Raw genomic sequence first — 14,524 nt, forward strand, 5'->3', positions numbered from 1 at the left:
GAAGTTGCAGTGAACAGAGATTGTGCCACTGCACTCCAGCCTGGGCAAAACAGCGAGACTCTGTTTCAAAAAAAAAAAAAAAGAAGAAGAAGAAGAAGAATAGAGAGAAAGGGAACTGCGGGGGAAGGTCGTTCAGGGCCTCAGGGCAGGGGATGGAGAAGGCTCTGGAATTTACTCTGAGATGGACAGACAGAGAGATGGAGAGAGAGTGACTGAGAAGGAAGAAGAGATGGGGATTCAGCTCTGCAAGACAGGGCTGAGACTCCAGCCCAAGCCTAAGTGGCCACTGAGGTCTTGTTCTAACCCGTGTCTCCCCACCCCCAGACCTCTCTCTGATGCCCCCAACTGCACTGGCAGGGAGTGACCACCTTGAACGGAAAACGGAATCAGAACACTGTGGGCACTCCATAAACATGAGTGAGTCAGTACATGGTGGAGGGAGTGAGGGAGGGATGGAGTCGGGGGCGGGGAGGGGGGCAGGTCAGCAGGGATACAGACTATGCCAGGCCTCCTGATCACAGGAAAGAGTGTGGGCTATACTATGAGGGTAATAGGGAGCCACGGGAGGGCTTTGAGCAGAGGAAGGGCGTGATCTGCTTTATGATTTTTTTTTTTTTTTGAGATGGAGTCTCGCTCTGTCGCCCAGGCTGGAGTGCAGTGGCACGATCTCGGCTCACTGCAAGCTCTGCCTCCCGGGTTCACGCCATTCTCCTGCCTTAGCCTCCCGAGTAGCTGGGACTATAGGTGCCCACCACCACGCCCAGCTAAATTTTTTTGTATTTTTAGTAGAGACGGGGTTTCATATGTTAGCCAGGATGGTCTCGATCTCCTGACCTCGTGATCCACCCATCTTGGCCTCTCAAAGTGCTGGGATTACAGGCGTGAGCCACTGCTCCCGGCCTGCTTTATGATTTTAAGAATCCATCTGGGGCTCCCTAGGGGAGCAGGGATGGCTGGGGGCAGGAGTGTAGGTGGCAGGGAGACAGGGCAGCATCCACACAGGATACAGCAGGCCCCTTGGGAGCTCAGGGAGGCTCAGTTTCATTCCGGAGCCTGAGACTGCAGGACCTGCTGATGCACTGGACATGCAGGGTAAGGAAAGAGAAGGGACAAGAATGAGTCCAGGTCAGGCGCAGTGGCTTATGTCTGTAATCCCAGCACTTCGGGAGGCCGAGGCGGGAGGATTCCTTGAGGGAGACCAGGAGTTTGAGATCAGCCTGGGCAACAGAGTGAGACCCCATCTCTACAAAAATTTTTAAATGAGCTGGGCATGGTGGTGTGTGCCTGTAGTCCCAGCTACTCAGGAGGCTGCAGTGGGAGGACTGCCTGAGCCAAGGAGATGGAGGCTGCAGTGAGCTATGACTGCACTACTGCACTCCAGCCTGGGTCTAGGTGACAGAGTGAGACTCTGTCTCTTTTTTAGTTTGTTTGTTTTGTTTTGTTTGTTTGAGACAGAGTCTCCCTCTGTTGCCCAGGCTGGAGTGCAGTGGCACAATCTCGGCTCACTGCAACCTCCGCCTCCTGGGTTCAAGCGATTCTTGTACCTCAGCCTCCCGAGTAGCTGGGACTACCATGCCCAGCTAATTTTTTTTTTTTTTTTTTTTTTTTTTGTATTTTAGTAGAGATGGGGTTTCACCGTGTTGGCTAGGATGGTCTCAATCTCCTGACCTCGTGATCCACCCGCCTCGGCCTCCCAAAGTGCTGGGATTACAGTCAAGTGCTCATTTATAGATGGGGAGACTGAGTTCCTGAGAGTTTGGGGCAGCAGGCAGCGGGGCGGCGGAGGGGGACAAGGCTGGGACGTGAAGTGGGTCTGGACTAACTCTCAGAATAGGCCGTTTCTGCAATGCAGACGTCTGTGTAATCGTTCATTCACTCAATGAACGTAGTCTGGATCCACACCCATGCCCATCTCGCGCTGATCTGAAAGGGGACGTTTCTTCTAGGTGTGGTGGCTCACGCCAGTAATCCCAGCACTTTGGGAGGCCAAGGTGGACGGATCACCTGAGGTCAGGAGCTGCAGACCAGTCTGGTCAACATGGTGAAACCCCGTCTCTACTAAAAATACAAAAAGAAATTAGCTAGGCGTGGTGGCGCCTGCCTGTAGTCAGTCCCAGCTACTTGGGAGGCTGAAGCAGGAGAATCACTTAAACCTCGAAGGCAGAGGCTGCAGTGAGCCGAGATCACGCCACTGCACTTCAGCCTGGGTGCAACAGAGTGAGACCTCATCTCAAAATAATAATAATAATGATGATAATAATCATAATGATGAAAGGGGCATTTCAACGTTCACCATTGAGCACTCGGATCCAATTAATTTTTAAGCTCTGGTGCCCCATTTTCTTCCAGCCAACAGCTCAGCTAATTCCAAAGCTATTGATTTGAGCCTTCCCATCCCGCCACTTAATTATGCCGGTACTGTCTGTATGTTCTCTTGCCCTTTTTTCTCTGCGGCTCCTTCTTTGCCAAGGTCAAGGGTCCAGCGAGCAAGGAGGATCTCGCTCAGCACAGGGAATTGGAGGAAGGACATTCCTGGCCGAGGGCAGGGCGTGTGCAAAGGCTCTGAGATTGGACCTCTTATTGAACTTTATTGTAGCTGTCAGGCTGCCTGGGGCGGAGAAATCGATGAGGGCAAACTTGGCTTATCGCCTACAAAATGAGGATAAAAAATAATGGTTTCTGCCGGGTGCGGTGGCTCAAGTCTGTAATCCCAGCACTTTGGGAGGCCAAGGCGGGCAGATCACCTGAGGTCAGGAGTTCAAAACCAGCCTGGCCAACATGGTGAAACCCTATCTCTACTAAAAGTTTAAAAATCAGCTGGGCGTGGTGGCGGGCGCCTGTAATCCCAGCTACTCGGGAGGCTGAGGCAGGGGAATCGCTTGAACCCAGGAGCCAGAGGCTGCAGTGAGCCGAGATCGCGCCACTGTACTCCAGCCTGGGCAACAGAGTGAGACTCTGTCTCAAAAACAACAACAATAACAACGACAACAGATAATAATAATAATAAATAATAATGGTTTCCCAGAGAATTAAATGGGACAAAGGCAACATCAATCTTTTGAAAGTTCCAGGCCCTGCCCTGCAGGGATGTAGGGTGGAAATAACGCTAGGCTGCAAAATGACTGGATGGGCCTGGAGTGGTTGGATGGGATTGGATGGATCATAAACAAAAGTGATTGGATTGGTCAAGAGGAGGAGACAGAGGCGGGAAATAAAGGCAGACAAAGGAACGTAATAGGTTCAGACCCAATGGAGGCGAGGTTCCGGACTCAGAGAGGGGGCCTCAGCCCAAAGTTCCCAGAGTGGCCAGCTGGGGGCAGCATAAGCCATTAGGCCATCCCAGGGCTGGGAGCAGAGGGGAACCAGGGACCCTCTGTGACCCTCTGACGGAGGTTAACTTATTTGACATGTGCCTGCAGTGTGCCAGACATGGAACAGAACTCTACAAGCACTCATTTAATCCCCATAATAGAGTTTGCAGATGGGGAAACTGAGAACAACAACGTTAAGTCGCTCACCCAACGTCACACATCAGGGGAGTGGCAGAGCTTGGATTTGAATTTAGGAAGCCCAGCTGAGGCCCTTAACCCTCTGCACTCTACTGGCTCTCCTTCCCCTAAATCTCCTAAAATGACAGTTTAAAACTTTTTTTAAGGTGGCGCCGGGTGGGGGCGGGGGGGGGGGGCGGGTGTGGATAGGGCACGGGCATGGTGGCTCACGCCTGTAATCCCAGCACTTTGGAAGGCCAAGGCGGGCAGATCACTTGAGGTCAGGAGTTCGAGCCCAACATGGCCAACATGGTGAAACCCCGTTTCTACTAAAACTACAAAAATTAGCCGGGTGTGGTGGCGCCTGTAGTCCCAGCTACTCGGGAATCTGAGGCAGGAGAATCACTTGAACCTGGGAGACGGAGGTTGCAGTGAGCCGAGATCACGCCACTGCTCTCCAGCCTGGGGGACAGAGCGAGACTCCGTCCCCCACCAGAAAAAGTCAGGCCAGACGTGGTAGCTCACACTTGTAATCCTAGCATTTTGGGATGCGGAAAGATTGCTTGGGCTCAGGAGTTCAAGACCAGCCTGGGCAACAATAGTGAGACCTCATCTCTACTTTATTTATTTTATTTATTTATTTATTTATTTTCTGAGTCAGAGTCTCGCTCTGTCACCCAGGCTGGAGTGCAATGGCACAACCTTTGGCTCACTGCAACCTCTGCCTCCCGGGTTCAAGTAATTCTCCTGCCTCAGCCTCCCGAGTAGCTGGGATTAAGGTGCCTGCCACTATGCCCAGCTAATTTTTGTATTTTTGGTAGAAATGGGGTTTCACCATATTGGCCAGGCTGGTCTCGAACTCCTGACTTCGTGATCTGCCTGCCTCGGCCTCCCAAAGTGCCGGGATTACAAGCGTGAGCCACCACGCCAGGCCCTCTACTTTAAATATGTATATATTTTTTAAGTCAAAAAAAGCAAGGGCTCCCTCTCAACACTCTTTCTGTGTATCTCACTTATATGTCAACTCTGGAAGTGGGTACCATCATTTCCATTTTACAGATGAGGAAACTAAGGCACAAAGGAGTGAGCTGAGGGCCAGGTGGTGTTATGTCCAATGTAAGTATCCTAAGAGCATGTGAAATGAATTTTTGGTTGGGCCTGGCTTGGAAAGGGGCCAGCACGAACCTTGTCTTCTGCAGCCTCCAGTACCTCCGCTGTCGCCACTGGATCCAGCCATGTCCCTAGACCCGCCCTAGCTCAGGGCTACACCCGGACTCACTCTGATCCTCCAAGTCCTGTTTCCCCACTCTAGACTGGCTGGAGACCTCGTGGACTCACAACCAACCTAAGAGGTTGAAGTAGGGAGGGGAGAGAACACTCACCGTGGGGCCTCTCTTTCCTTTGACCCGTGAGAAAACCATAGACCAGGGATGCCAAGGCATTTGCCCAAACCACCCAGGTAGTAGGAGACATTGCTGGACCCCAACTCAGGGGTTTGACTTCTCATATCTATAGGACCACCATAAGGGGACTGTCAGGCAGGCCTATCTCAGACCCTTGGTGGCCGCAGCTGAAAAGCACTCTGGGGCCCTATGAAAATGCTTTACCGGGCCCGGTGGCTCACGCCTGTAATCCCAGCACTTTGGGAGGCTGAGGTAGGCAGCTCACCTGAGGTTAGGAATTTGAAACCAGCCTGGCCACCATGGCGAAACTCCATCTCTACTGAAAATACAAAAATTAGCTGGGCATGGTGACATGTACCTGCAATCCCAGCTACTCTGGAGGCTGAGGCAGGAGAATCGCTAGAACCTGGGAGGCGGAGGTTGCAGTGAGCCGAGATGACGCCACTGCACTCCAGCCTAGGGGATAGAGCGAGACTCTGTTTCCAAAAAAAGAAAGAAAAAAAGAAAAAGAGAAAGAAAGAAAACGCTTGAGACCCAGAGGCCTGTTCACTTTGGCTCCAAAATGCAAAAAGAGAACTGCAAAGTCCAAATGAATCGATGTTTAATTATATTCAGACACAGGATGTCACCTTTATTTGGGTTAAATTCAATGCATCTAGAAACAGCCCTGGGGTTGATTCACTATCCCTAGGAAGACCTCAGGCAGATTGCTACCAGCTGCCAGAGAGCTACTTGTAGCCAGTAGATTTCCAAAATAAAATGATAAATTACAAGAATTAAGTAATACCAGGTGAGCGCTTAGCATATGCAGGGTTACACCCTCGGGCTGTTTTAACTCTTTTAATCCCCACAGCGACCCTACCAGTTCAATTGATGGCGAAATCAAGGCCCAGGGAGGTCGCACCTCTGGGGAGAGACAGAGCTGAGATTTGAACCCCACCAAGCTTGGTGTCTGTGCCCTTGACTCCTCAACCTCACGTTTTACAATAGGGTCATTAGTAGAAAGGGAGGTGCGGGGACGTTGGTGACCGTTAGACTTGCTGCGTGTCTGGATGTCGACACATGATGCTGCTTGGGGGCCCAGACGTGAGCAGGAATTGGAAACTGGGTCTGGACCCAGGTTGGTCACCTCCGCCGGGGTAACAACACTGCGCGCCACTTCGGTAGGTCGCATCCAGCTCGGGATCTGGACCACGTGGCTGGGATGCAGCACAGCCCCTGACCACGCCTCTGTGACTGCCGCTGCCTGGACCACGGCTGGCGACCAATGAGAAGGCGCACATCAAAAGCTCCGCCTACAAGGCCGTTCTTGCTTGCTGATCGGCCATTTCAGCTTCCCATCACCTCTCCCAGCCTCTGGCCTACAGCCTCCCTGGAATTTTGCCCACACATCTCCCCCGCAGGCCTTTGCACACGCTGTTCCCACAGCCAGAAATACCTTTTCCCCTCTTCTCCGGGATAAACTGCTTTATCCCCCCGTCTCTGCTAAGATGGCCCCTCCTCCAGGAAGCCTTCCCTGACTCCCAAAAGTGAGCGGAGGAGGTCAGCTGCTCTCATCACATTAGTTTTCTTATTTGCCTCCCAAGCAGGCTATAAGCTTCTTAGAAGCCAGGACTGGGTCTCAGATAGCTTTGTCTCTCCATTGCCTCACATAGTAGGTACTCAAGAAACGTATGTCAAATGGAATAATTAATGAATTAATCTGGTCTCAAAGATTGAGGAGCACTGAGCTAGCAGTTAGGAGCTAGGAAATCCTGAAGTCAGGGCTGGGACACCCGCTGCTGGCTTGGCACAGAGTCTAACACACAGTGAGTGCTCAATACATGTGTGTGGAATGGAGGAGGGAAGGGACATGTACGTCATCCCTGAGGACGGCCCACAGTATGTGCTTGATGTTGGCTCACTGCACCATTTCATAGTCCCCCACAGCCCCAGGGACCTAAGTCAGTCTTATCACAGTTCCAGCCTGTCCAGTTGGCCACCTCTTTCCCCATTTGCCCCCCATAGCCAGCCCTGAGGGTGGTGGCGGGAACATGGTTTCACTCTGTCGCCCAGAGTGGAGTGCAGTGCTGTGATCTCGGCTCACTGCAACCTCCACCTCCGGGGTTCAAGCAATTCTCATGCCTCAGCCTCCCAAGTAGTTGGGACTACAGGTGTGCACCACCACACCTGGCTGATTTTTGTATTTTTAGTAGAGACAGCGTTTCTTATGGTGGCCAGATTGGTCTCGAACTCCTGACCTCAAGTGATCTGCCTGCCTCAACCTCCCAGAGTGCTGGGATTACAGGAGTGAGCCACCACACCCAGCCCAAGCCATATATTTCAAAGCAAAAATATTCGGCTGGGCCCGGTGGCTCACACCTGTAGCCCCGGCACTTTAGGAGGCTGAGGCAGGTGGATCACAAGGTCAGGGGTTTGAGACCAGCCTGGCCAACATAGTGAAACCCCATCTCTACTAAAAATACAAAAAATCAGCTGAGTGTGGTGGTGGGCTCCTGTAATCCCAGCTATTTGAGAGGCTGAGGCAGGAGAATTGCTTGAACCTGGGAGGCAGAGGCTGCAGTGAGCCGAGATCATGCCACTGCACTCCAGCCCAGGTGACAGTGCAAGACTCCATCTCAAAGAAAAATTATATTTATATATATAATATATATAATATACAATATATAGTATATATACTATATACTATATAATATATAGTATATATAATGTATAATATATACTATATATGATATATACTATATCATATATACTATATATAGTATATATTATATATACTATATATAGTATATATTATATATACTATATATAGTATATATTATATATGCTATATAGTATATATTATATATGCTATATAGTATATATTATATATACTGTATAGCATATATTATATATACTGTATAGCATATATTATATATACTATATATAGTATATATTATATATTTTATATACTATGTAAATTATATATACTATATTGTATGTATTATATATACTATATATAATATATAGTATATAGTATATATAATATATAAATATATAATATATAGTGTATATATAATATATAAAATATATAATATATAGTGTATATATAATATATAAAATATATAATATATAGTGTATATATAATATATAAAATATATAACATATACTGTATATATAATATATAAAATATATTATATATAGTATATATTATAAACATATAATACGTAAGATTACATATAATATATAACATAATATAATATATTATATATAAACATATAATATATATTCACCATCAACTTCCACTCTGTGAGAATCAATTGCAACCACACTCTCTTCTCCCAAGAGACCCCCTGTGGTCCCCTTCAGAGCCCCCAGTTCCTCTACCCAGGGCACCTCCTGCTCTCACCCCTTCTTCCAGCCCATTCATGATCACCTGGAGAGTCTGTATCTGGTTCTGTCTCCCTGAGCCTGGAGGATCCTTGAGGCCAGGCTGGAGTGAGAGTAGCACAGAGGGTTTGGCTGGTGGTAGTGGGGAGGGGGATTGTTGAGTAAATGAATGCATTATCTGACTGGCAAACTCCCACGCACTCCTGAAAACCCCAGTTGCAAAGTCTCGTTTTTCAGGATAAGTTCCCTGTCTCCCCAGACATAGTCCCCACTTTCCCAGCTCCTGGCTTCACCCTCTATCCCAGCCCTGACATCACAGAGATGGGGGACATCTGTGTCCAGCTGATCTTCCTCCAGACCGATGTCTCCTTGGGCACCAGGACTGAGACCGCTTGGGTATGCCAGCATCACCCAGCACAGGAAAGTTGTCAGGGAGTGTTTATTGAATGAATGAATGGATGGATGGATCTCTTGCAGGGCCTACAGTCAGTTCCCCTGGGTTCACATCCCAGTCATTGCACAGGTCACTGAATCTGTCCCTTGATGTCTCTGACCCTCACTTTCCAGGCAACTGCATGTGTTTACTCAAAGCCCATGCCCCAGGTGGTTGCGAAGATAAACTAACACACAAATCTTGTGACTAAAGGGACGTCAGGCTCCCTGGCATCCCAGAGCAGGAGTGAATTGCACCCAGAACCAGCAGCTCTGTCCTCCCCCTGCCACCCCACAGGTGAATCGCCCCACCACTAGCATCAGCACCCAGAACAGGAATGTTGTCAACACAAGTGCTTAGTGAATGCTGATACATAGGGTTGGCCTGAGGACGAGGCAAGGAGACAAGAAAGGTGACTATTAAAAATCTAACAACCTGAGCTTGGTACAGTGGCTCATGCCTGTAATCCTAGTGCTTTGGGAAGCCAAGGTGGGAGGATTGCTTGAGCCCAGGAGTTTCAGACCAACCTGGGCAACATAGTGAGACCCTGTCTCTACCAAAAAAAAAAAAAATTTTTTTTTTTCAAATTAGCTGGGCACGTTGCCACGCACCTGTAGTCCCAGCTATTCAGGAGGCAGAGGCAGGAGGATCACTTGAACCCAGGAGATCAAGGATGCAGTGAGCCATGATCATGCTCCTGGACTCCAGCCTGGGCAAGAGTGAGGCCTTGCCTCTTATAAAAATTTTAAAAAATGTGGCTGGGTGTGGTGGCTCACACCTGTAATCCCAGTGCTTTGGGAGGCCGAGGTGGGCCAATCACATGAGGTCAGGAGTTCGAGACCAACCTGGCCAACATGGTAAACCCCATCTCTACTTATAATACAAAAATTCACTGGGCATGGTGGTGGGCACCTGTAATCTCAGTTACTCGGGAGGCTGAGGTGGGAGAATCGCTTGAACATGGGATGTGGAGATTGTAGTGAGCCGAGATCATGCCACCGCACTCCAGCCTGAGCAACAGGGTGAGACTCCGTCTCAAAAAAAAAAAAAAATCTAGACCTGGTGTAGTGGCTTACACCTGTAATCCTAGCCCTTTGGGAAGCCGAGGCAGGTGAATCGCTTGAGCTCAGGAGTTCAAGATGAGCCTAGGCAACATGGCGAAACTCCGTCTCTACTAAAAATATGAAAATTAGCCAGGTGTGGTGGCGTGCACCTATAGTTCCAGCTACTTGAGAGGCTGAAGTGAGAGGATTGCTTGAACCTGGAAGAAGGGGCTGCAGTGACCTGAGATGATGCCACTGCACTCCAGCCTGGGTGACAAAGTGAGACCCTGTCTAAAAGAAAAAAACAAAAAGGCCAGGCGTGGTGGCTCATGCCTGTAATCCCAGCACTTTGGGAGGCCAAAGCGGGCCGATCACGAGGTCAGGAGATCGACACCATCCTGGCTAACATGGTGAAACCCCGTCTTTACTGAAAATACAAAAAAAAAATAAAAAATAGCTGGGCGTGGTGGCGGGCGCCTGTAATCCCAGCTACTTGGGAGGCTGAGGCAGGAGAATGGCGTGAACCCGGAAGGCGGAGCTTGCAGTGAGCTGAGATCACGCCACTGCCCTCCAGTCTGGGCAACAGAGCAAGACTCCGTCTCCAAAAAAAAAAAAAAAAAAATCTGACAACCGAAATATTGGTAGGAAACAGCCTAGATATTTGTTATCCAGCCATTCCAACCCTGGGTAGTCACCGGAGAGACAGGGGGTATATCCACCAAAAGATATGTATAAAAAGGCTTAAAACAGCTTTTTTCTTTAAAGATTTTTTGAGACACAGGATCTCATTATGTTGCCCAATCTGTTCTCGAACTCCTGGCCTCCAGCAATCCTCCCGCCTTGGCCTCCCAAAGTGCTGAGATTACAGGCGTGAGCCCCCACGCCTGGCAATCAAAACAACAACTTTATCCACAATTGTCAACACCTTGTTGAGGCTCAGAAAACAAACCCCTAAAATGAAGGTCTCAGAAACACGAGATTTTCTCTGACCTTCTTGGCTGTCTCCGAGGCCCCTTCCCCTCCGCCAGGGTTACCACAGAAACTATAATTATTTTCCCCAAAGTAGGACAGAGAAACCAGAACTCCTTTTCCCCAAAGCCAGCCATAAGCCCTAAAAATATGACTAACTTGCCCTGTGCCCTTCTGTGTAAAAACTGGCCATAAAGAAATTGGCCGGGCGCGTGGCTCACACCTGTAATTCCAGCACTTTGGGAGGCAGAGGCAGATGGATCATTTTAGGTCAGGAGTTCGAGACCAGCCTGACCAACATGGTGAAACCCCATCTCTACTAAAAATACAAAAAAAATTACCTGGGCACAGTGGCATGCGCCTGTAATCCCAGCTAATTGGGAGGCTGAGGCAGGAGAATCACTTGAATCTGGGAGGCAGAGGTTGCAGTGAGCCGAGATCGCACCACTGCACTCCAGCCCGGGAGACAAGAGTGAGACTCTGTCACAAAAAAAAAAAAAAAAAAAAAAAAGAGAAATGATCTAACCTACCTTGTTTGACTGTATGCCATAAGATCCCCATTCCAGAGAGGGTCTTGCCCTATACCCAGAAGGAAAGAACGCTGCTCAGAGAGGCCAAGAAGAATCTAGACAGACAGGCCTTGCAGGGTTTCCCCACTCTGTCTCTGCACATTGAACCTTTTTTGCCCAATGTTTGTTTTTGTTTTGTTTTGTGCTTTGTTTTTTGGAGACAGAATCTTGCTCTGTCACCCAGGCTGGACTGCAGTGGCGTGATCTCAGCTCACTGCAAACTCCTTCTCCCGAATTCAGGTGATTCTCCTGTGTCAGCCCCCCAAGTAGCTGGGATTACAGGCACCCACCACAATGCCCAGCTAATTTTTGTATTTTTAGTACAGGTACGGTTTCACCATGTTGGCCAGGCTGGTCTTGAACTCCTGACCACAGGTGATCCTCCCGACTCAGCCTCCCAAAGTGCTGGGATTACAGGCATGAGCCACCGCGCCCGGCCAGCCCAATCTTATTTCTACATCGCTGCTCATACTTTGTTAAACCAAAGCATAAAAACGGACAACTTCCCCTGTGTCTTGGGGGCTTCATTCTGAAGGCTCCCGCATATACAGGTTAAATAAACTTCAATGCCTTTTTTCCTAGCAATCAATCGGCCCCATGGCAATGACTTTTCTGTGAACCTTCAGAGGGTCAAGGAAAACTTAACCCCTTTATCCCTGCAACCTGGAAACAACCCAAATGCCCACCAATAGGTGAATGGATAGTGAAAAATTGGTACCCAGTGGTTATGTTTTTTTTTTGAGGCGGAGTCTCCCTCTGTCTCCCAGGCTGGAGTGCAGTGGCGTGATCTCGGCTCACTGCAAGCTCCGCCTCCTGGGTTCCCGCCATTCTCCTGCCTCAGCCTCCCAAGTAGCTGAGACTACAGGGGACCGCTACCATGCCCGGCTAATTTTTGTATTTTTAGTAGAGACGGGGTTTCACCGTGTTAGCCGGGATGGTCTCGATCTCCTGACCTCGTGATCCTCCCGCCTCGGCCTCCCAAAGTGCTGGGATTAACAGGCGTGAGCCATGGTGCCCGGCCTTTTTTTTTTTTTTTTTTTTTTTTAGATAAAGTCTTACTCTGTCACCCAGGTTGGAGTGCAGTGGCATGATCTCAACTCACTGCAACCTCTGCCTCCTGGGTTCAAGTGATTCTCCTGCCTCAGTCTCCCAAGTAGCCGGGATTACAGGTGCCCACCACCACACCCGACTAATTTTTGTATTTGTAGTAGAGATGAGGTTTCCCCATGTTGGCCAGGCTGGTCTCGAACTCCTGACCTCAAGTGATTGGCCTGCCTTGGCTTCCCAAAGTGTTAGGATTACAGGCATGAGCCACCACGCCCCGCCATGATTTTTTTTTTTTTAATAGGAAAACCCCACCAAAGTGTTGGTGAGGATGTGGGCATATTAGAACCTCCATACGATGCTGGTGGGAGTGTAAAATAGTGTAGCTGTTGTGGAAAACAGTCTGGGTCTGGCAGTTCTACAAAAAGCTAAACAGAGGCTGGGTGCTATGGCTCATACCTATAATCCCAATACTTTGGGAGGCCAAGGTGGGAGGATCACTTGAAGCCCGGAGTTCAAGAGTAGCCTGGGAAGCATAGGAAGTCTTTATCTCTAAAAACAACAACAACAACAACAAAAATAAAAGTTAAAGGGCTGGGCGCGGTGGCTCATGCCTGTAATCCCAGCACTTGGGGAGGCTGAGGTGGGAGGATCACCTGAGGTTGGGAGTTCAAGACCAGCCTGACCAACATGGCGAAACCTCGTCTCTACTAAAAATACAAAATATTAGCCAGGCGTGGTGGCATGCGCCTGTAGTCGCAGCTACTCAGGAGGCTGAGGCAGGAGAATTGCTTGAATCCGGGAGGCAGAGGTTATAGTGAACCGAGATCGTGCCACTGCACTCCAGCCTGGGTGACAGAGCAAGACTCCATCTCAAAAAAAAAAAAAAAAAAAAAAGAAAATGTATATTCACACGAAAACTTGTATACAAATGTTCATAGCAAAAAAAAGCCAAAAGGTGGAATCACAAGAGCCAATAATTGTGATAGCCAAAAGGTGGAAACAACCCAAATGTTTATTAACAGATGAACGGATAAAGAAATGTGGCCCGGCTGGGCCCGGTGGCTCACGCCTGTAATCCCAGCACTTTGGGAGGCCAAGGCGGGCGGATCACAAAGTCAGGAGATTGAGACCATCCTGGCTAACACAGTGAAACCCCGTCTCTACTAAAAATACAAAAAAATTAGCCGGGCATGGTGGCGGGTGCCTGTAGTCCCAGCTACTTGGGAGGCTGAGGCAGGAGAATGGCGTGAACCCGGGAGGCGGAGCTTGCAGTGAGCGGAGATCACGCCACTGCACTCCAGCCTGGGCGACAGAGCAAGACTCCATCTCAAAAAAAAAACAAAAAAAACCCCACAAAAAACAAAAAAAGAAATGTGGCTCATCCATATACAGGAATATGATTCAGCCATAAAAAGGGAATAACGTACTGACACAAGATACAACGTGGGTGAAGCTGGAAAACATTATGCTGTGTGAAGGAAGCCAGCTGCAAAAGGCCACTTACTGCCTGAAATGCCTAGAGTGGGCAAATCCTTAGGACAGAAAGCTGATTTGTGGTTGTGAGGGACTGCGGGGGGGAGTGCATAATAGGGAGTTACTGCTGTTGAGGATAGCATTTATTTTCTTTTTTTTTTTCAATTTTTATTTAAAAAATTATAGGCTAGGCACAGTGGCTCACACCTGTAATCCCAGCACTTTGGGAGGCTGAGGTGGGTGGATCACCTGAGATCAGGAGTTCAAGACCAGCCTGGCCAACATGGCGAAACCCTGTCTCTACTAAAAATAAAAAAAATAGCCAGGCGTGGTGGTGCATGTCTGTAATCCCAGCTACTCAGGAGGCTGAGGCAGGAGAATTGCTTGCACCTGGGAGGCAGAGGTTACAGTGAGCTGAGATGGTGCCACTGCACTGCAGCCTGGGTGACAAAGCAAGACTCCTTCTCAAAAAAAAAAAAAAAAAAAAAAATCCGAATAGAGCGATAGGGTTTCCTTATGCTGTCCAGCCTGGTCTCGAATTCCTGGGCTCAATGGATCTTCCTGCCTCTGCCTCCCAAAGTGCTGGGATTACAGGCATGAGCCACCATGCCCACCCTAGGACAGAGTTTCTTTTTAAGAGGACGAAAGTATTCTGGAACTAGATATTAGCAAGGGTGGCAGGACGTTGTAAATGCACTAAATGTCACTGATTTGTACACTGTAAAATGGT

This window comes from Pan troglodytes, chromosome 20 (genome assembly GCF_028858775.2).
Source record: "Pan troglodytes isolate AG18354 chromosome 20, NHGRI_mPanTro3-v2.0_pri, whole genome shotgun sequence".
Taxonomy (NCBI): Eukaryota; Metazoa; Chordata; class Mammalia; order Primates; family Hominidae; genus Pan; species Pan troglodytes.